The sequence below is a fragment of the Aquarana catesbeiana genome, linkage group LG04 (genome assembly GCF_042186555.1).
Source record: "Aquarana catesbeiana isolate 2022-GZ linkage group LG04, ASM4218655v1, whole genome shotgun sequence".
Classification (NCBI taxonomy): Eukaryota; Metazoa; Chordata; class Amphibia; order Anura; family Ranidae; genus Aquarana; species Aquarana catesbeiana.
This window is the reverse complement of record NC_133327.1, coordinates 220,266,733-220,289,983: the sequence shown is the minus strand read 5'-3', so window position 1 is coordinate 220,289,983 and position 23,251 is coordinate 220,266,733. Positions and strand designations below refer to the sequence as shown.

Sequence of the window (23,251 nt, the reverse complement as noted above, 5' to 3'; positions counted from 1 at the left end):
AAAGCTGGACATCCCCAAAAAGATTTGCAGCTGTAATTACAGTGATAGATGGTTCTACAAAGTATTAATTTAGGGGGGCTGAATACAAATGCACGCCACACTTTTTACATATTTTAAATGTAATATAAATGTAAATATAATTTTGAAAAACAATTATCATTTTACTTCCACTTCACAATTATGTGCCATTAATGTGCCATTATGTGTGTTGGTCTATCACATAAAATCCCAATAAACTACATTTACATTTTTGGTTGTAACATGACAAAATGTGGAAAATATTAAGGGGTATGGATACTTTTTCAAGGCACTGTAAAATGTGAAAGATGATGTTACGCCTCCAGAATCGTGAGAAAATTGTGATCTTTATTCTAAGCAAAAAAATTGTGATTCTTATTTTTTCCAGAATCGTGCAGCTCTACCCTGTTCTAGTATAAGAAGGAAACATTACAATGCTCTTGTATCATTTTTAGGCATGTACCACTCATGTAAACACCTTAAAAAGGATCTTTCTTGCATGGAATGTGCATAACTTGATTCCAGCTCTATATAGACATCTAGGAACACTGGGTAGGCAACTACAGTAGCAGAGGGATGGAAATTCTAGGACATCTATCTACAAACTGTGAACCACTGCTGTGGTTGTAAAGAAGAAACATTTTGAATTTACCTACTTTAGGAAATTATAGCTGGTTGCAGAATGGAATGAAGATACCGTATTTAATACCATTAAAGTTATAATATATAATAAAGATATAAAATAAATATACACCATGTTTTATTTGCTTCCTAACATTTTTCATTCCAAGACAAATGGTAAAAATGATACATAAATACATTGTCTCTATTAGGATGTTATTTCCAAACATTTATGAGTTTGAGGCCACCTGTGCTGTATAACAGCATGTTTGCTCTCTTCCATCATTTCCCGCTGGTCTATCAATATTCTTGTTTGTGAGAATAGTGTACTTTTCCATACTCCTTTTCTCTCTCCTTCCCTGCAGGAGACTTTGCAGCAATAATGTCTCTGTTCCTTGCTGTTTTGTATGGCCAGGTGCTGACACCAATATGAATGATGATGTCATCTACCTTTCATTTTATGTAATCCAGACTGCTGCCTCCATGCTAGTGGTAATAACCTTTAAATCAAAACACCAAACATCTTTGATTGTATATTGCATGGCAACTGCATGGCATGTCCAGTCCCATACTGAAATTCATTTCACTGATAGTAATTTGATGTCACTTGCATGTTCCATATTCTAATTGCTGTAGCTTCCTTATGAGTTTGTTGTGTGTTTGCTGTAAAGGAAAAACTCTAGCTGACTGGCTTTACAGGTCACATACCTAGAACAATCATGCAACAAGTAAAATCTAATGCCGCGTACACACGGTTGGACTTTCCGACGTAAAATGTGCGATCGGAGCTTGTTGTTGGAAATTCCAACCCTGTGTAGGCTCCATCGGACAGTTTCCATCGGAATTTCCGTCGCATAAAATTTGAGATCTGGTTCTCAAATTTTCCGACAACAAAATCTGTTTGGGCAAATTCTGATCGTGTGTACACAATTCCGACTTACAAAGTGCCACGCATGCTCGGAATCAAGCAGAAGAGCCGCACTGGCTATTGAACTTCATTTTTCTTGCCTCGGTGTATGTGTTATACATCACCGCGTTCTTGACATTCGGAAATTCAGACAACTTTGTGTGACCGTGTGTATGCAAGACAAGGTTGAGCCAACATCCGTGGATCCATGGATTTTGTTGTCGGAATGTCCGATCAATGTCCGATCGTGTGTACGGGGGGCATTAGGGAAATCAGAACTCCTGATTAGCGCTGCTGGTAACTTTTAAGTCAGTGCCTCATATAGACTTGAAATCTGAACTAAATTTCAGCAGAATTAACAGTGAGCTAGCAATTTCATAAGAAGGATCAGCAATGACTGATAGCCCAAGCATTTCTCCCATGATAACTTTTTATATTTTAAAGAAACTATTAAGGAAAATCCACTGTCTTCAGTCAACTCAAACCTGCCCCTTGAACTTACAGTGAGAGCTAGAAACAGTAAGCAATGACCAATGTCCATCATAAAGATGGAAGAAAAGTGACTTAGCAGAGACATTTGTGACTTTAGGAACTGAAGTCAGATTTGCATATTAGAGATCCCCAGGCTTAGGCTGGCCATACATGTTCAATAATCTTTCACAATTTTCCATTAGATTTACCTTAAACTATGTAGTGCAAAGACCTGCCTAATTGGATACAATGCAAAGACCTGCCTAATTGGATACAATTGAAAGTTGTTTAGTTTTGACATGATATTAAATGGTTTTTGGTAAATCGAAAGGAACATTGTACAAGAGAATTGAACATGTATGGCCAGCCTTAGGAGTCCAGGGGTGTATTACAAAGCATGTGGCAATACAAACACACAGCTTCAGGTGTTTGCTACACAAGTCTGATAGTGGTAAGATATTTAGAGTAGAAAAAAATAAGTCAGAATAGAGGAAATGTATGAAAAAAACAAACAAAAAAAACTTTTTTTTTTTTTTTTATCATGTTTGCAAAATCTTCTCTTTTTATTAATGTCTTTTATTTTGTCAGTGTCCACTATATGGTTACGGTAATAGCTGAACTTCAGTACGGCAAACATGATAAAGTTGAACTTTTTTTTCAACCGTATTACCTTTGTGCAGTATTTACCTTTGTATCTACAGTATGAACCAATGTTGCATAAGGGCATATGCTAAAATACCAGTCAAATATGGTTATATTAAAAACCAAATTGTGTGATAATCAGTCTTGTATCAAAGAATAACAACACTAGACTAGTGTTCAGTCACATTGAAATTTCCCTAATAATTTCCCTTTGGGATAAAGTAGTCTGAATCTAACTCTGAATTTAATGTTTGACCCTCTTCTCCACTGAAATGAGCAATATAGTTCTTGATATTACTGCTGTTTAAACACAATATAGGAAGTCATCCAACCTGCAGAGGGGAGTAGAAAATCATGTCGTGTAAAATAAGGATCATTCAAGACACTGATTGTCAGTAACCTCCTGTGCATAAAGAGTAGAAAGCATATCTAAACTGTAATGTAATTCTCCTTTAGTAATCTTCCGGAGAATGTATACAAAGGGTTCAGGCAGGACACAAATACCTTTCCCCTGAGATCCTTGAATTGCTCTGTCGGACAGTGCCGTCTTCTTTTCACCATTCACTTGAATTACAGTTCAGATAGAGCTGCTGAATGGTTCTTCCGTAGTTAGTCAGGTTCAAAAAAGACACAAGTCCATCTAGTTCAACCAATAGATTAAACAGAATAAAAAACTAGAAATGAATAAAAACTCCTCATACAAAATCATATACCTACAGTTGAACCAGGGAAAGGCAAACAGGGAATTCAAAGGAAAAAAACAAACCCTTTAAAGAATGGTCGAATTTGGTCCAGTGATGGAATTAAAAAATTCCTTCCGGATCCCTGAAAGCAATCGGATATTCCTTGGATCCAGAACCTCTGGTGCTTTTACCTATAAATGTTAATATCCAGTTATATTTTGTGTATTTACAAATGCATCCAGCTCTTTTTTTTTTTTTTTAAAGCAATCTACTGAGCTGACCAGAACCAGTTCTTGAGGGAGTCTATTCCACATTTTCACAGTTCATACCAAGAAGAAGTCTGTATGTGGAGGTTAAATCTCTTTTCCTGCAGAAGTAAAGACTGCTCCCTTGTCTTCTGTAATTACTTGAAAGTGAATAACTTAAAGTGATTGTAAAGGTTTTTTTTTTTAATTAACAAACATGTCATACTTACCTGCTCTGTGCAAGGGTTTTGCACAAAGCGGCCCGATCCTCCTTTTCTGGGGTCCACCCGTGGTGCTCCTCCTCCTCTCAAGTGCCCCCACGGAGGGCCGCTTTCCATGGGGGCACTCGTGCGGGCGTGCTCCCGAGTCCTGCTGCTGCATCCATTTACACAGACAGCAGGACTCGGCCATGCCCCCCCCCGACTCCTGTGTCACTGGATTTGATTGACAGCAGCGGGAGCCAATGGCTCCTGCTGCTATCAGTCTAACCAATGGCGACCCGAGACAGGGGCTGGTGCTGCTGTGCTCGTCCCTATCGCTGGGACGTCCCCAATGATTGCTCTCAGGTTAGAAAAAGGGGGTGTGTGGGGGGGTGCTGCAGCACAAAAGGTTTTTCATCTTAATGCATAGAATGTATTAAGGTGAAAAGCCATGAGCATTTACAACCGCTTTAAAACCAAGTTCACTATATGGACCACTTATGTAATTATATAATGATTATACTCCCCCCCACCCTTAATCACTAATCTTTCATCATAGCTTAGCTACTCCATGCCTCTTATTAGTTTGGTTGCCCTTTTCTGAACTTTCTTTTGTGTGAACAGGTGCCAGAACTGAACAGCATATTCCAAATGAGGTATTACAAATGCTTTGTACAGGGGCAAAATTAGGTCTCTCTTTGGTGTCTATTCCTCTTTTAGTACAATAAATTGTTTTGCTAGCTTTTGAAACTGTATGCTATTATTAGGTCTATGCTCTACTAGAACACCCAAGTCCTTCTCTACCATTAACTCCCCCAGTTGTAATCCTCCTAAATGGATGATGGTACTGTGTAAATATTGCTTCTCCAGGACTCTTTTATTGAGATTATGTGACTAATGCTGTATTTTGGTTGAATGACTGCCACCAATGGGGAGAACTCAGTACTTTCAGGTGAAAGGTAAACATTTGTGACTTGCATGTACCTTTTATGCTCATAGTACAAACGGCAACTGTCCCAAGCTATAACTGACCTTAACAGCAAGAAACACATGGAAGGACAACTCATGTCAAATGAAATATACAAATACAAGTGTAGGCTTCAGAGGCCGCAACAAGGCACCCCAGTATTATCGTCCTAATTCTATAAATTTTGAGAGCCTCCATAGTAGGCGCACATATATTAATATATGGATAGATTGAAGGCAGGTATGCCTGAGGGAGACCACTCCTCCAGGGGTGCACTGGACACCCAGCAAATAGCACAATGGCAGTGAAGGTGTCCAGTGCACCCCTTCACCAAATAACCAACGGTACAAACAAACGGCAACCACCCCAACCTATAACAGTCCTTTTATGCTCATAACTCAAGGAGTTCTTTTACTACATTACAGATGTAATGTGCAGTATATGATAATATTAAATGTTCAGTAAATAATAATAACAAAATAAGATTTTGTAATGTGTGAGAGGGAGGAAGATAGGAAGCATGCTCTATTTTGTGATGTACAGTGATATGAAAAGCCTTTGTAAAGGGTGGTGGAACTTTAATTGCTAATCACATACATGAGCTACACATAAAACCAAAAGGGGCTTCATAGAAGCACATCATGCAGGCATTCAGCATCCTCCCACATGAAAGTTTTGATAAATGCTACAAATCTCCTTCTTTTGTTTTAGGCACAAAGGCACTCTCTGAATCCAGAAGAGAAGTGAAAAGTAGAAACGCTGCACAGAGCCTTCAGTCAGGTCTCTATTGAGATTGTTCTGGGATAGGTTTTATACAGATTTGTACATGATGCCCCTATATGTGATATGGTGAGAAGTTGTCATTGAAGGCAAACAATCGAGAAAAAGTTGGAGCATGAGTTTGCTTCCAGCAGAACTCCAGCCAAAAATAACAAGGTAAATATGAATAGCGCATAAGAAAATAAAACAGGAAAACCTGCAATGCTCAACTTCCAACCACAGATTTCCCCAAAGTATGTTATGCCACTAGATGTCCTTCTGATACCCCATATCATTTGACACATTTCCTCTACATCTGCCCCCAGCATGTGACTGGGCAGTGAAATAAGAAGCAGCACAGTAAAGAGCTCATATTGTTGGCACATGAACCGACTGGTTCTGCTTCTTCCTCTCAGAATTGTAGACCACTAGATGCATATTTATACAATACATTGCCTTCGCCATGACTTTTATTCTTTGCTAACAGTGTGTGTTTGGGTCAACATGTAATTGAACGCCACACTCTGTTTATGTATGTAGTGGGGCCCCGGGCCTCCAGAGGCCTAATGGTGACCTCCAGAGTCAAGGAGAGCTGACATCCTTCCTTGTAGAGTGGGTTACCAGGCATGGTGGGTGTAATGCAAGATGAAATGATGGGTGCCAGTGACTTTATGAATGCGAACAAGAGATTTATTGTCACCTAACAAGAACTGTGGGAGAGCAAGTTAGGGCCAGGATACACGTAGGTAGATGCAATGGTAATTTGCAGACACTATAGGTAGACAGCTATACAGGGAAAGGCCTCCAGCCAGATGCCACATCTGTACAGGTATGACCGCTGTCTCCTATGGCAACTGATCTTGTAACAGTCACTAAAGGTGATTGTATGCAACGCTTGATAACACAGAATAGTTCTTCTCTTATCTCACAGCATCCCACTGTAGGTCTTCACTCACTGAGCTCCCAGTCTCCTTCACTAGACCTCCAGATCCCAATCATCACTGGATCTACTGAGCTCTTTCACAGCTAACCCCCTGTATACTCCTCAAGCGTCACCCCCGCTAAACCGCTGAGTCTCTGGCTTGGCACTTGCTAAAGCTTTCCCACTTGTTCACCATCCCCAGCTGGTGAGAAGACTGCTCTGGTACTTGCTCGAGCTTACTCATAGTAGTCTCTGATAATAAGGGAGATGGTCCCTTAGTGGCGACTGCTTCCCCCTTACCTCCGATCACAACTGGTTCCCTGTCTGGCTGAACCTTTGCAACTCAGTTGGACTCCAATCCTGCAGTCCCAACCCTCCGCTGCTTCCACTGCCCCTGGATAGGCCTCAGGCAGCCTAGCAGCCAGGTGTCCCCAGGAAAGGCCTCTGTCTTCCGGCCTAGCAACCCAGGGCAACATAACACACGTCCATCTAGACAGCCATCCAGGTGGCACAGAACCCCGATCACCTGACTCCACCCAAGTAAACAGGCTCTCCCAGCAGGCCAAGGGACTAAACAAACACCTGCCAATTGGCTGAGATGCCCATCCATTCATGATCTGACTTTGCTAAGCCCCTGTCAATCTAATGTCACCAGCCACAGTGCCACCTAATGACAGAAGAGAAAAGGTGCAGCAATTCCAGATTTAGAGAGGAATCAGTGAATCTTTTACCAATTAGGACAATTACTACCTGACAAACTAAATTTGTTAGCAACCCTGTACATAACATTATCTAATGTTATCTAAATCTAAGTAAGTAAATATTACTATTAAGTAAGTAAATATTTTATTATATCTTTTCATGTGACAACACTGAAGAAATGACACTTTGCTACAATGTAAAGTAGTGAGTGTACAGCTTGTATAACAGTGTAAATTTGCTGTCCCCTCAAAACAACTCAACACACAGCCATTAATGTCTAAACCCGCTGGCAACAAAAGTGACACCCAAAAACAGTCTAAGCAGGTTTGTGCTGCATTTTATTCAGCAAGGCTGCAAATTAACACAGCTTTCAATGCAGAACTTTTCACAGCAAGTCCATGGCATAAGACATGGGGGGTGCTAGGAGTTGAGGGTCGATCTGTGTATTGGGTGGGGTGCTAGGAGGTGGGGGGAGCTCTGTGTATTAGTAGGGGCTAAGAGGTGGGGGAGTTCTGTGTATTAAGGGGTGCTGGGAGGTGGGAGAACTCTGTGTATTGGGCTGATAGGAGTTGGGGGAGATCTGTATATTCAGGGTGCTAGGAGGTGGGGGCTCTTTGTACGGGGGGTGCTAGGAGGTGGGGGAGCTCTGTGTATTAGTAGGTGCTAGGAGTGGGGGGGCTCTGTGTATTGGGGGGTGTAGGAGCTGGGGGAAGCTAGAAGGTGGTTAAGATCTTTGTATTGGGGGTGCTGGGAGAACTCCGTGTGTTGGGTGTGCTAGGAGGTGGGGGAGAGATCTGTGTATTGAGGGGTGCTAGATGGTAGGGGGAGATCTGTGTATTGGGGGATGCTGGGAGGTGGGGGAGCTCTGTGTATTGGGGTGCTAGCAGGTGGGGGGTGATATGTATATTGGGGGTGTTACGGTGTGGGGTAGCTCTGCACTGGGGAAGAGGGGGGACCTCTGTTTTGGGGGGAAGCTCTGTACTGAGGGGTGGGATGAAGGTTGTGAGCTTTGTGTACTGGGGTTGTAGGAGGAGGAGGGGGAGCACTACATTCATGGGGAGGGGGATGGATGCAGTTTTCCATCTTTGCCCTGGGCACCGACTGACCTTGCCCCGGCACTGCTTACACAGTGCCAACAACCTTTCCTTAAAGAGAAACTGCAGTCTGCTCACATAATTTGTAATAAAAACATCTTTGCCGTTGTGAAGCTTTCCTCCAACCACTTTGCATATTATGCAATTATACGATTCTGTACTTGCCAAATATGCTGCAGAAATCCTCCTCCACTAAGCCTGGCTGCAACCATTTTAACTGTGGGCAGCTAAAGCTGCTGCCTGTTCACTTCCTGGATTTACACAGAGGCACACCTCCAGCTCTGAAGCTCTTATTAGCCCTCTTATGACACATCCCCTCCATACTTCCTGGCAGAGCTGTGCATGATGTCATAAGCCTAGGCTTTTTACCGGACAAGAAACAGGAAGTGGGCTGTATAAGGTATTTACTGGCAGAAAAAAAAATGTTTTACTATCCAAAGTTAAAACAACAAGGACAGAAGATTTAATAGATGGAAAAGATGACTGGAGTTCTGCTTAAAAAAAAAAAAATATATATATATATATATATATATATATATATATATATATATATATTTTATTTTTTTTTTCCCCTAAAACATGACTATATTAATAGAACTTTCCATTACTAAGCCGGATAGAGTTCTCACCCTCCTGCTGCTCGGAGGTTTATTTCTGCATGATATATAAAGGTTTGCCTTGTCAGATATACTTTCTATTTTAACCCTTTCATCCCCCAAGCAGCAGCCAGCCACGTTTCTTCCCAGTCTATCACAAGTTAAGTCCCTTCTCCAGGGTAATGTGATGAATAATGGATGTGTCTGAGGCCACGTGACCCAGGTTTAGTCTGAATGATTCAGGACCTGTGCGTGCACATCCTGCCTCCGCCCCCTCCCTGGCAGCGACACAGACAGGAGATATGGAGCTCAGCACTGCCTGCTCTGCCTGCTGATTTCCAGGACTCGGTAAGTGTATGGGGGGAATCATTCAGTAGCCTTCCTAATGCCGTCCTCTGCCTCCCCCTCCACTTCTCTATCTGTCACACCAGCTTGGGCTTTAACCCATTTAGTTGCATTGTCCACTGATCTGCAGCTTGTCATCTTAATGCCATCTGCCTTATCCCTTGCAGTGATGCCTGCATTGTATGCAGCGATCATATGTGTAGTCAATGGTGTCCTTATAATAATAGGTTGGAGATGGGCGTTTGCTTAGGCAGCTTCTACTTAAATAGCACTGTGTCCCAGAGGAAGGGGACTTCTGTAGGTCCCAGAGCATCCCCAGCCCCCACCACATTCTGCCTGTCCCTGGGAACACATAAGATGAAAGTGTAATGTACCTGGGGTCACCCGGTCACTCATAGTAAGCTACACTATGGGGATCGCTTTTCCTAGTGCATCTGCATTGATGAGATAGGGCTGCCAATGTAAGATCCTAGATGTCTAATGTGAATTATTTCTCCATCGGGTCTGTTACACGGAAGGTAGAAAAAGCAGGCTGATTAGGTTGCATGCAGGGCCCCTTTAACTGCCCTATAGATCCCTTGTAGATTGCAATAAAATACATACAGATACATTGTATCATACTGCAAGATTGCTCCTATGGTACTGCTCCCAGCAATGACTTGTCTTTTTATTTTTCCATTAAAGCTAGGGTGATGGTCAGCATTATCACACGAGATCAGAAGGCTGATTAAAAAGTTGTATGAAGCCAATGTATTTAGTAGGGGATGTTGTTGTAGTAGTAGTGTGTATGGTCATCTGTGTGTAACAGGTGAAGCTCAGCATTGTCTCTAGCTGTTTGATCATACAAGATATAGTTAATAATGACTGGCAGCTGGGTAAAATGCTGCTTTCCATCAAATGTCATTATTTAGTGAAAAATACTGTCAGTAGTGGCTCAGAGGTAGTTATTAGGTTTATGTAATTGACATGGCATAGTGTTGTCTGCCATGAGAACATGTATTAGTTCCAGCGAGTCGTTCTCCTGCACAGCTCTCTATTGAGTCCTATACAGTCAGAGTTCTCCATAGATCCCTATACAGCCAGAGCCCTCTATAGATCCCTATACAACCAGAGCTCTCCATAGATCCCTATACAACCAGAGCTCTCCATAGATCCCTATACAACCAGAGCTCTCCATAGATCCCTATACAACCAGAGCTCTCCATAGATCCCTATTCAACCAGAGCTCTCCATAGATCCCTATTCAACCAGAGCTCTCCATAGATCCCTATTCAACCAGAGCTCTCCATAGATCCCTATTCAACCAGAGCTCTCCATAGATCCCTATTCAACCAGAGCTCTCCATAGATCCCTATACAACCAGAGCTCTCCATAGATCCCTATACAACCAGAGCTCTCCATAGATCCCTATACAACCAGAGCTCTCCATAGATCCCTATACAACCAGAGCTCTCCATAGATCCCTATACAACCAGAGCTCTCCATAGATCCCTATACAACCAGAGCTCTCCATAGATCCCTATACAACCAGAGCTCTCCATAGATCCCTATACAACCAGAGCTCTCCATAGATCCCTATACAACCAGAGCTCTCCATAGATCCCTATACAACCAGAGCTCTCCCTAGATCCCTATACAAGCAGAGCTCTCCATTGATCCCTATACAACCAGAGCTCTACGTAGATCCCTAGACAGCCAGAGCTCTCAATTGAGTCTTATACAGCCAGAGCTCTCCATAGATCCCTATACAACCAGAGCTCTCCATTGAGTCTTATACAGCCAGAGCTCTCCATAGATCCCTATACAACCAGAGCTCTCCATTGAGTCTTATACAGCCAGAGCTCTCCATAGATCCCTATACAACCAGAGCTCTCAATTGAGTCTTATACAGCCAGAGCTCTCCATAGATCCCTATACAACGAGATCTCTCCATTGACTCCTATACACCCAGAGTTCTCAATAGATCCCTATACAGCAGAGCTCTCCATAGATCCCTATACAAGTAGAGCTCTCAATAAATCCCTATACAGCCAGAGCTCTCCATTGCTTGTCTATGGGCGTTCACTGAGCTGTCCGAGGTGCTGAACCTCCCGCACTTCCCGCAGCTGGGCAGGCTCCTCTATTGCTCCTCTACTGCTATGGCTTCTGCATGAATTCTTCTCCGCACACAAGGAAGGCGAGTTTTTACTGCTCTTTATATCTGCATATTAATCTTTTCTTGTTTAAAGTTGTCTGATAAATCTACAAGATTATTGAGATTTCATCTGCAAAGCAAAACGGTTTCCTGTGTTTTCCGTTAATCTGCTCAATAGTCTTTTTATTTATTTTTATTTTTTTTACTGCTGACAATAATTATTGAAAATGTTTTAAAAACACGAATGCATAGCAAACACTGGCATGGGCTAACACGAGGGACATAGGACTTCATAGTGCATGCAATAACTATGTTTAAAGCCCAACTCCAAAAATGTGAAAAATAAATCTACCCCTGCTGTTTTCTTACCCCTGCTCATTGTGGAGATTTTATCAAAACTGGAGCAGACAGAATGTGGAACAGCTGTGCATGGCAACCAATCAGCTTCTATCTTTAGCTTGTTCCATTAAAGTGTTACTAAACCCACAACAATAAAATCAGTCTGTATATGCAGTAAAGCATGCTTGATATACTCACTGTGGAACCTAAGAGGTTAATCGTCTGCATTGTGTAAAAAGGCTTCGTCTTCTCTGATCCTCCCCTTCTTCCAGAGTCCCCTAATATATCCCCTGATAGTACTGAGGCTAGAGCACAAGCTGTGAATGCTCAGTTTGGGATGTATGGCTAGAGAGTTTTTTTGTGTTTTTTTTTTTTTTGGGGGGGGGGGAGTGCATTTGATCAGCACAGGGCCAATCAGCACTGTCCAGACAGAGGGCCAGGGGTCCTGAAATCAGGGGAGAATGAAAACTCCTCCTACAAGCTTTAACCAAACACTGATAGAAGACACAAGACTGCTCTAACTGCTGATGAAAAAAAGGTTTTTAGCAGTTTTTTTTTACTAAAACTATTGCATTTCCACGTTCTTTGTACTGTTGGAGACCAGATATAGTGAATGCAGGTTCCTGGGTTTAGTAACACTTTAAAGTGGAACTAATGGAACTAAACCCTCCTAAAAAGCTGCCATGTTAGCCTCTGTTTGATCAGCAGTTGCCATGGTGCTGCACATAAGTTCAGTTATGACATCAGCCATTTGATGCAGTTCCGAGAGTATAAGCAACTGTGGCAGTTATCAATCATGGCATGCCTTAGTGTAAGTGGCGGTTCACACAGGGGCGGCACGACTTGCAGGTCGCCTCAGCGAGGCGACCTGCAAACGACTTCTGAGGCGACTTGCAAAACGACTTCTGCATAGAAGTCTATGCAAGTCGCCCCCAAAGTAGTACAGGAACCTTTTTCTAAGTCGGAGCGACTTGCGTCGCTCCTATTAGAACGGTTCCGTAGCACAGAACGGGAGGCGACTTGTCAGGCGACTAGGTCGCCTGACAAGTCGCCCCTGTGTGAACCGAGCCTAACTGTTCTGGGGAACAGGTTTAGTTCCCACTTAAAAAATAAATATGGCCATAATTCCATTGTGGGTCACAGGAGTGCACTTGCCTTTGCTCTCTTGTGATTCAGAATCAGCCGATAGCAGGATATTGCCTGCTATCAGCTGATGTGGCAGAGTCACTCTGAGTATTAGGGGGTGCTAGGAGCTGGGGGGATATCTGTGTATTGGGGGTGCTAGAAGGTGGGGGAGATCTGTGTATAGGGGGTGCTGGGAGGTGGGGGAGCTGTGTGTATTGGGGGTGCTACAGGGTTGGGTAGCTCTGCACTGGGGGGGAGGACGGACCTCTGTTCTTGGGGGGGGGGGCTAGGGGTTGTGGGAGCTCTGTACTGGAGGTGGGAGGAGGGGTAGCTCTGTGTACTGGGTGTGCTAGGGGGTGGGAGGAGCTTGTGTAATTGGGGGTGCTAGGAGGTGGGGGAGCTCTGTGTATTAGGAGGTAGGGGGGAGTTCTGAGTATTGGGGGATGCTAGGAGCTGGTGGGGGGATCTGTGTATTGGGGGTACTAGAAGGTGGGGGGATATCTGTGTATAGGGGGGTGCTGGGAGTTGGGGAATTTTGTGTATTAGGGGTGCTAGGAGGTGGGGGGAGATCCGTATATTGGGGGTGCTATGGGGTGGTCTAGGACATCAGCCTTTTGCTCTCTTGTGACCCAGAATTAGCCAATAGCAGAGCCGCTCCAGGCTTTGGAAGGATCCCAACAATATTGCTGCCTGATGTCACGCTTACCCCTAACGCAGGTGGTCAGACACTATAGCTGGCTACTGTTTTCTTCACCTATAGCTGCCCCCTTTCCCATAGGGCAAGCAGTTCTAACGTTACTCGGTTGCCCCAGGACTTACACACAATTCTATAGTGCCTGGCCACCACGCCAGGGCAGGCGCAGACTGAGCAAAGCAAACAAGTGCTTGCGGGTGGCAGACAGGCAGGGTGGTTCAAAGACAGTCCAGGAAAAAAGCAGGCAGAGCTCCGAGAATAGTCGTTATCCGGTCTGAGGTCAAACATGGGGAAATCCAATCTACCAGAGCAGGGCAGACAGGGAGCTTGGAAAATGTGTTACAAATGCAATATCACAAGCATAAGACTGAAGGTTTGGCTGACTTAAATCAGATCTGGTCTCCACCCAGAGTCTGGCCACAATTAATTACCTTGCAGGTGGACAGACTGACAAGGAGAATGTCATAGCCAGAACCAGGATGCTGGAACTAGCAGCTATGATGGAGCAGGAGCGCACATCCTCCTGACACCTGACTGACAGCTGGATTCAACTCTCAGCACTCATTTCAGAGCCAGCTGTGCCCATCCCCTTCCATGCACGGTGCTCCAGTGAGTGCTGCAGGAGCAGAGAGGTGACTGACAATCACCGCTCTCTGCTCTGAGCAGGCTGAGAACTGAGTGATTAGCAGTCATTTGATTACTCAGTTCAGCTGAGTGAGTATGTATGTTTATTATGTAGGTTTATTTTTTTTTACAAATCCCAAACTTCTCCTTTAAGATTTGAAAATTAAAGATAGAAGCTGATTGGTTTCCATGTAGAGCTGCACGAGATTATGTCTAATCCAGTTTTGATAAATACACCCCATTATGTCTAGGGGTTCCAGAATATAGAGAAATACCTACCTTTTAATGTGTTGCAGCAAGGTCCCTATTACGGTGTGACCAGATTTCCCAGCCATCTCTGTAAGCAGCTTAAGACCATGGTCACGCTCCTGCCTCCTAGATGTACAGTAATGGCACCAAGGAATCACCAAGAAAGTGGAGCTTCAGGGAGAGGAGAGCTGTCTGGAGAAGGTGTGCTAGGTAAGTAATATTGCCTGTTACTGTATGCACTCGACCAAACTTTCCAAGCAAAGGTCCAGTTTATTGTCCTTCAGGCTTTGGGTGGGCTGGACTGTGGTCAGTGGAAGAAAGCAATGCCCCAGCATTGGTTGTTATGGAAAGAATAGTGCCCCTTTTTGGTATCAGTGGGAGGAATAGTGTCCCGTCAATGCTGTCAGTGAGAGGAATGGTGTCCCATCATTGGAGCCAGATGGAGGAGTAGTGCACCAAGGGCCGAACAAAGGCAAGCAAAGGGCCACATCTGAAGTTTGGAGACCACTGCCCTAGACAAAACAAGCATTCAACCCTTGTAGTACTGTAGGGCCTCACTGCTGGAGTAGATTTTTTTCTAAATCCTGGAGTTGAGCTGCTAAGCCCTCCTAGTTGTATGGCTGTCTAGCTGATCCAATGGCTTAAGCACTTTGTGCCACCTGAGTCAGACCTAATACAGAAATTAGGAGTTCTGATTTTTTTCCAAGTTTACTGGTAGTATGCTTGTTCTGGATCAGTGAACCAAGGTATTTACATTGGACCTTCACTGCCCCCACCCATGCTGAGAGAAATATATGCCTGCAGTTGCTAAGCCCTCTTAGTTGTCTGACTGGCTAGCTGATCCAATGGCTTAAGCACTTTGTGGCAACTAAGTCAGACCTAATACGGAAATTAGGAGTTGAGAATTTCTTCCAAGTTCACGGGGAGTATGCTTGTTCTGGATCAGTGAACCAAGGTACTTACAGCGGACCTTCACCACCCCCACCCACCCACTCTGCTCTAACTGCTGATGCCCCCCTAGTTGTATGGCTGTCTAGCTGATCCAATGGCTTAAGCACTTTGTGGCAACTAAGTCAGTCCTAATACGGAAATTAGGTGTTGAGAATTTCTTCCAAGTTTAAGGGGAGTATGCTTGTTCTGGATCAGTGAACCAAGGTACTTACATTGGACCTTCACTGCCCCACCCACTTTTTCTTATTTCCTTACTACCCCCTTCATCTCACATATATATGTATATTTAATTTCTTTATAATAGAATTCATCCCCACATTTTCTGGTTTCATGCCTAGGAGAGAATGACATATTTGTTGTCCGCAGCCTCCTGGGATACCCACGTCATGCATACCAGGAATTTGTAAGGTACTATACTGCACATGCAGTCTATCAAAGGGCTGGCTGTCTCTTTCTGGTTTTTGCAGCCACACTCTGATGCCACAGCATATGCATGTCATCGTTGGGCTGGCTGCAGAAACCCAAAAGAAACATTTGGTCCCTGAAGAAGTCAGATTTCAGTGTGGGACTGCATGTGTAGCAGTGGAGCTTTGTTTTTTGGGCAGAACCCAGGGAAACACAACAATTAAAACTAGATAATTCAAATCTTCCCACTTTGTCCAAAATGAAAGGATCTAAAAAAAATTTTTGACTTGAGCTCCATTCTAATTAAAATATTTGCTGGTAATAAAAGGAATATTTTCTTAAAGTGGTTCTAAAGGCTGATTTTTTTTATCTTAATGTATTCTATGCATTAAGATTAAAACCCTTCTGTGTGCAGCAGCCCCCCTCAGCCCCCATAATACTTACCTGAGCCCCATCTCGATCCAGCGTGGTTACACGAGACCCTTGGTTGAGACACAGCAGTGGGTGCCATTGGCTCCCGCTGCTGTCAGTCAGAGTCAGTGAGCCAATGAGGAGAGAGAGGGGGCGGGGCTGAGCCGTAGCTCTCTGTCTGAAGGGACACACAGAGCAGCTGCTAAGTTCCGGTGTTCCCATAGCACGCTGCTTGCTGTGGGGGCATTCAGCAGGAGGAACGGCCAGGAGCGCCGGCAAGGGACCCGAAAAGAGGAGGATCTGGGCTACCCTGTGCAAAAACCACTATATAACATATATATATATATATATATATATATATATATATATATATATCTATATCATGTAACAGGTTTGTTATTTAAAAAAAAAACAAAAAAAAACCAAGACTTTAATATCACTTTAAGTATAATGTATTGATATATTGTATATGTACGCATTTATGATAATTTCAAGAAAGGTAGGATTACCAAATTTTTTTTTTTTTTTTTTTACAGCTAAAAGACCTTTAATATTTACAGTGAAACTTAAGCGTTTTGGTAGGAACATGATAGGAAACTTTGATGATTGCAGTATCTAAATAAGAGCATGACTATCACAGAACGGAATTGAACTTTCACCTTGTACAGTAGCTGGACTTTTCTGGAGGAGCATTGACCTTCCCTGCCAATTGCCACAACATAATATTCCTGCTTCTAAATATTAAGGACATGTATTGCATTCACCAAATATAGATCTGCTCCAGAGCATGACACGTGTTTCTTAGTGATCACAATATACAGGGCTATTGAAAAGGGTAGTGACATACACACACAATGATGTACTAGGAAAAGTTGATATGAGTACACATATGCTTCAGGCTATATTCACAACTAGGCTGAGCAATTTTCAGGTGTCTTTCTTTTTACAAGTGCATTTCAAGCATTTACAAGTGTATTCAAGCTTTAGGGGTTTTTATTTTAGCCAATGGAAAGCAGTAGGGGGAGGAGACCAGTTCGTACATTCACAAAATGCTTGAATTATGTATGTAACTATGTAAATATGCTCACAAAAAGTGCAAAAAAACCCCATGTTTTTGCACATTTTCAGGAGTTCCTATTAACACCTTGGTGCCAACAACACCCATTTCTGCTTCAAAAATAGCTCATGGACCTTTTGGAGCATTATTCTTCGAACTACAGGCACATGAGCGTTCATATGTGAATGGCCATCATTTAAAAACAAGATTTTTTTTGCTGAGTGTTTTGGAGTTTTGAGCTTCAAACTACAAATTGCTCAGATCTGAATGGAACTGCAATCATTTGTATAACAAGTACATATCTACATGGCACAGTATCAAGAATTAGCATTTCTGTCTTGCAGCTCTGATGCCTTTCTACTGATTCTTCCAAAGAGTGTTATGGGAATGATGAAGTGTTCATCCAGTGTTTATTAAGGATTCCTCTGGGTATTCCAGTGTTCTGAACCTTGTAGCTTAATTGGCTCCAGACTAAAATAGCCACAAAGTTCCTACAAGGCAGGCACAGAATAGAATCTTCTAATTTGGTGGTACGTGGAATATTTTTGATATATTAAACCATAAAGAAAATAGTCTTCATAATATGTGCTTTCACAATAGCTTAACCCCACATATTGTGTCTAAACCGGCATAATTTGTGAGCAAAAATGTAACATGCAAAGATGCTGTATATCAGTAAAAATGAGGATACTTGTAAAGAACGATGACACTTTGTTATGATAGCCAAAGAAATGAAAGAGATGGCAATGGCTATACACAGATACTCATCGTAATGTGTGCCAGTCAAAAGCTGTGGATTCTTGATTTAAAAAAAAAACAAACTCTCTTAGGCTACATTCACACTGTCATATAGGGTGACCTCTGGCGAGAATCAGATTCTTGCACGCGGTACTAAACACTACTAGCAGCAGCTGACAGATTTGTACTCTGTCCAAATCAATGGTCAGCGCCACCACTGTTCGCATGTAACTGCTCATCTCAGTGGTTACAAGGTCTCTGACCAACCATGGACACAGACAAAGTGCATCCAGGGTTGGCGTTTCTGCAGTGTTATGGCTGAATAGGAACTGGTCACATCTAGTCATCCAGTTTGTATGGGGCCATAGCACAGAGTGTTATTGCGTCCAGAGGCAACATTTAGCCTCCTCAGAACGCAGCAAACTATCTGCACCAATGCACCCATGTGATCGTAGCCTCAGTCAAAAAGAGTAACAGTATTTTATTCTCTTTGCTTTAGAAATTATATCCCTATTATAGTTACATAGTAAGTGAGGTTGAAAAAAGACACAAGTCCATCAAGTCAGTATTACCTTGTATATCCCTGTTTGTTGTGGTCATTCTGGTGCTTATCTAATAATTTTTTGAAACTATCGATGCTCCCTGCTGAAACCACCGCCTGTGGAAGGGAATTCCACAGCCTTGCCGCTCTTACAGTAAAGAACCCTCTACGTCATTTAAGGTTAAACCTCTTTTCTTCTAATTTAAATGAGTGGCCACAAGTCTTATTAAACTCCCTTTCGCAGAAAAGTTTTATCCCTATTGTGGGGTCACCAGTGTGGTATTTGTAAATTGAAATCATATCTCCTCTCAAGCGTCTCTTCTCCAGAGACAATAAGTTCAGTGCTTGTAACGTTTCTTCATAACTAATGTCCTCCTGTCCCTTTATTAGTTTTGTTGCCCTTCTTTGTACTCGCTCCATTTCCAGTACATCCTTCTTGAGGACTGGTGCCCAGAACTGGACAGCATACTCTAGGTGCGGCCGGACCAGAGTCTTGTAGAGTGGGAGAATTATCGCTTTATCTCTGGAGTTAATCCCCTTTTTAAGGCATGCCAATATTCTGTTTTCTTTGTTAGCAGCAGCTTGGCATTGCATGCCATTGCTGAGCCTATCATCTACTAGGACCCCCAGGTCCTTTTCCATCCTAGATTCCCCCATAGGTTCTCCCCCCAGTGAGTAGATTGCATCCACATTTTTGCCACCCACATTTTTCCAAAGTAAACCTCATTTGACATGTAGTTGCCCGCCCCATTCGTTTTTTCAGATCTACTTGCAAGGTTTCCACATCCTGTGGAGAAGTTATTGCCCTGCTTAGCTTAACATTGTCCACAAATACAGAGATTGAATTGTTTACCCCATCCTCCAGGTCTTTTATGAACAAATTAAATAGGATTGGTCCCAGCACAGAACCCTGGGGGACCCCACTTTCCACCCATTCTGCGTTTCTATTACTGAATAGAAAGTAACATTCCACATTCTATGCAAAGTCGAATTGGCCTTTATTAGCTTTCACATAAGTACAATAGCTGCTTCACTAAGTGTCAGTTTTGTGAATGGATATCAAGTGCATTATGAGGCATGCTTCCCAACCCCTGTCATTTACCTAAATGATTATAACCAAATGTTTTTGTGATTTTCTTACAAATTATGAACTTGTAATAAGCCCTGTCTGTTGGTCAAAGAATGAAAAAAAGGGAGTAGGGGAAAAGGAGGGAATTTGGGAGTTTATATGAAACACACCACTGGAATATGATGAATCAATTAATACGTTTATAACTTAACATTTATTGGATACAAACGAGCATATTAGACAAAAAAGAAATAAATCATAGTACATAGCATACAAAATATAATAGACATGATTGGTAAATCACAGGATAAAATTTACTAAATCATAAAATAATAATAATTATAATAGTTACATAATATGCATCACTGTATCCAAATAATAACATGATAAATTAGTGATAGACCCAGTCATCTGAGAACAAGGTTAACATGATGATAAAAGGTCATGGTACCATATAATTGATTCATAATTCTCGAGGGTAAAAATCACATAGTAACGCATAGTTGCTGTAACATTTTACACTGTTTTCTAGGTAATTTTTGCTAGTACAATCTTTACACTGGTTTTGTTGTGGGCACTTTTTCTTCATTATTTATCCTTGTGTTACAACTAACTTTTTCACCTCACACTTCCGTGTGTTTCCTTTCATGGACTACCTTTCTCTTGGTATATGGTCACTTTCTTCCCCACTCATTAGCTATGCTAACCACCCTTACGAGATATGATAATTTTCTATTATATATTTTTATAGAAACCCTACGGGTTTTCACCCTACACCATTTACAACCACAGCTGTCGTATGGGGACCCTTTCCACTACATGTCCATTGATCGGTTGTCCTCACTATGTTTTTGCCGCAGTGGCATTACCTCAGCTCCCCCCCGGGGATCATGTTTCTCACTAAACTCCCAGCCGCTAATATCATTAGTACCGTCTATGTTTTTATACAGAAGCATCTACCCATAGGTAAGAGGGTTGTGACCCTATTTTCTGTCCCCCTCTTTCCGTTATACTAATTACTTTATCTATGGTAAATTTATAATTTATTACAGATTTACCCAGGCTACATCAGTTCCTGATGAGTGGAAGATATCCATGAAATGCGTCAAGCTTTTTGTTGATGTTATGTCATAGCAACTATGCGTTACTATGTTATTTTTACCCTCAAGAATTATGAATCAATTATATGGTACCATGACCTTTTATCATCATGTTAACCTTGTTCTCAGATGACTGGGTCTATCACTAATTTATCATGTTATTATTTGGGTACAGTGATGCATATTATGTAACTATTATAATTATTATTATTTTATGATTTCGTAAATTTTATCCTGTGATTTACCAATCATGTCTATTATATTTTGTATGCTATGTACTATGATTTATTTCTTTTTTGTCTAATATGCTCGTTTGTATCCAGTAAATGTTAAGTTTAACTTATTAATTGATTCATCATATTCCAGTGGTGTGTTTCATATAAAGTCCCAAATTTTCCCCTTTTACCGAATGTTAATAAGACAATGGAATTTTACAACCATTGCCTCATATAAAGTCCCAACTTTTCTCTTTTTTTTCAATCTGTTGGTCAAAGAGTTAACCGTCATGCCTTCTGCTGAGCCCCCCCCCCCCGCTTCCAACGCATATCCTTGCCTGTTTTGGAATGGGCATACTTTTGTTTGTCCTAAATACAAAAGAAACTCAAGTCACTTTCAGTTTCACATGGGGGGATCTGCTTTCAGTGACCCCCCCCACTTCCCACTATTCATGGTAGAAGCGAGATGGCCTTTGGAATCTTTTTACACCCATTCACGTTAACAGCCTGGGAGTGTGCTCTGCAGTTTTGCCCATTAAATATTACAATATGCCAGAATCTGCACTGTTCCTCCCAGTACACAGCAGCAGTTGTGCTGTCAGCGTAGCTGCTGGTTTGAGCTTGCCCTTACACCCACTGTAAATATATTCCCATCTCCCAGTCTGCTTTTCACCTCCCAGCTTTACTTTGTAGAAGAACACCTTTTTACCGTGAGCAGTAATGAAAGCTGTCTACACACACACAACTTTACACTCTCATGCCTTACCTTCTCTGTCTGCTTGCCTCCCAAACTCAAATACACACACATTATTCGAAAGAATTGTGGTCTAACAGACCTCTTTAATAACAAAAATAGCAAAAGCATGCCCTATCCTTCCATCCCTTTACACTCATTTCACCCTGTCTTACACACACCCCGTCTGTACATTTTGTATGCTGTCATGACCTTCTCTTTTCAATACCCCTCCTAAACATTGAGTGCACTGTCATAACTTTCACAATCTTCTCCAGCATATATTGCCCACTGTCATACCCTCTGCATTTCTCTTTCTCACCTACAGCCCACAACCATACCCTTCTCACCTCTCTTCAAAATAAACTACCCTCATTTTACCATCTCCACTCCTCTCACATAGATAAGATATACTGCAATACCCTGCATACTCTTCTCTTTGACACATACTGCCTGCTATCATACCTACTACACTCCTCTCCTACATATACTGCCCAATGTTATGCTCCCTGCACTCCTCTGTGGCTTTATATGCCTGCATATACTCTTCTTCCACACATACCACCTACTATCATACCTTCTGTACTCGTCTTCTGCACATACTTCCCTCTGTCATACCCTTTATATTCTTCTCCTTCATGTATTGCATGCTATCATACCCTCATTACTTCTTTCTTTCATGTGACCACTAAGACATATATTTAGCATTGTTTGTAAAATTCTTTTACTTTTGCTGGTAGCTATAAAGCTGAATATTCACATTCAAGATGGCCTGAACATTAAAACAATTAAAGATTTACTACTATTAGAATATTAGTATTTGCTATTAGGTTTACAAATGCCATTCCTCCATCCCTTCTCCAAGATTCCATACAAAACCTGTTTATAAAATTGCTGCTGTCATAAATAATATTTTTGTGTCTTAGTCACCTGACATTTTCTATCTTTTTTTTTTTTTTTTGCTTATTTGTTATTGTTTAGAATTGATAAGCAGAAATCTTTTTTTATACTTTGTGTGTAGTATTATCATGTTTTTGCATTTTGGCTTAATGATGCAATAAAACACCTCAGCTGTTTATGTCTTGAATGACCATGTGCATCTAGTGAGGTATACCTGTTTTTTTTAAGCACATTTAAAGATGGTTTGACTTACCCTAATAGTTACAGGTATGTTAAGGGCATCGCTATCTTATTTTTGGTGAATGCCAGTGAGTTGCGTTACCATTGGTTTCTTATGTCTTTCTGGCAATCCATTGATGAGATCACCACTATCAAATATGCTTCACTCTGCTTACTTCCCAGTGTGCTAGAACATTTGAAAACAGTATCTCACTTGAAGAAATGTTATATAATTGAATAATTAGGATATTTGGTGGTGGAAATTACCCCCACATAACTTATGTGGCTGGCTGGTGGAGCTAAAAACACAAGTTTCTTATTATCATGTTTTCTAGACTATTTTAAATGAAACCTAGCATAAGTAAATATTATCTAAATACAAGAAACATTTGTATGATTTTTTCTTTGTGTATTCCTTTCAGATCTGTGCAACTTCCTCTCTGTGCAGGAGCTTGCTGTAATAAGGACCAATCACTGCTGCTCTTTCTCCTTGTGCAGGGTGATTGGTCTGGTATCTGTCCCCTTCTGTAGTTCTCTGCAAACAGTCTGTACTGGGTGGAACAGCTCTGATTTGC

The 23,251-nt window shown here is 41.9% G+C and overlaps 2 protein-coding genes across 5 annotated transcripts in view; both read left to right on the top strand.

The window, feature by feature from the left end:
• Positions 1 to 23,251, top strand: part of RPL22L1 (ribosomal protein L22 like 1) — a 541,480-nt gene that overhangs the window by 371,092 nt on the left and 147,137 nt on the right. The gene's annotated exons all lie outside the window — the stretch shown is intronic.
• SLC7A14 (solute carrier family 7 member 14) overlaps positions 9,037 to 23,251 on the top strand; it is a 90,976-nt gene continuing 76,761 nt past the window's right edge. The window contains exons 1-2 of one of the 4 annotated variants that reach the window (XM_073626195.1): positions 9,078 to 9,175; positions 14,385 to 14,547. The gene's annotated coding sequence lies outside the window, so the exon portion shown is untranslated. Of the gene's footprint in view, positions 9,176 to 14,384; positions 14,548 to 17,547; positions 17,692 to 23,251 lie in introns of those variants that run through there. The other 3 variants (XM_073626193.1, XM_073626194.1, XM_073626196.1) reach the window with 3 other exon arrangements.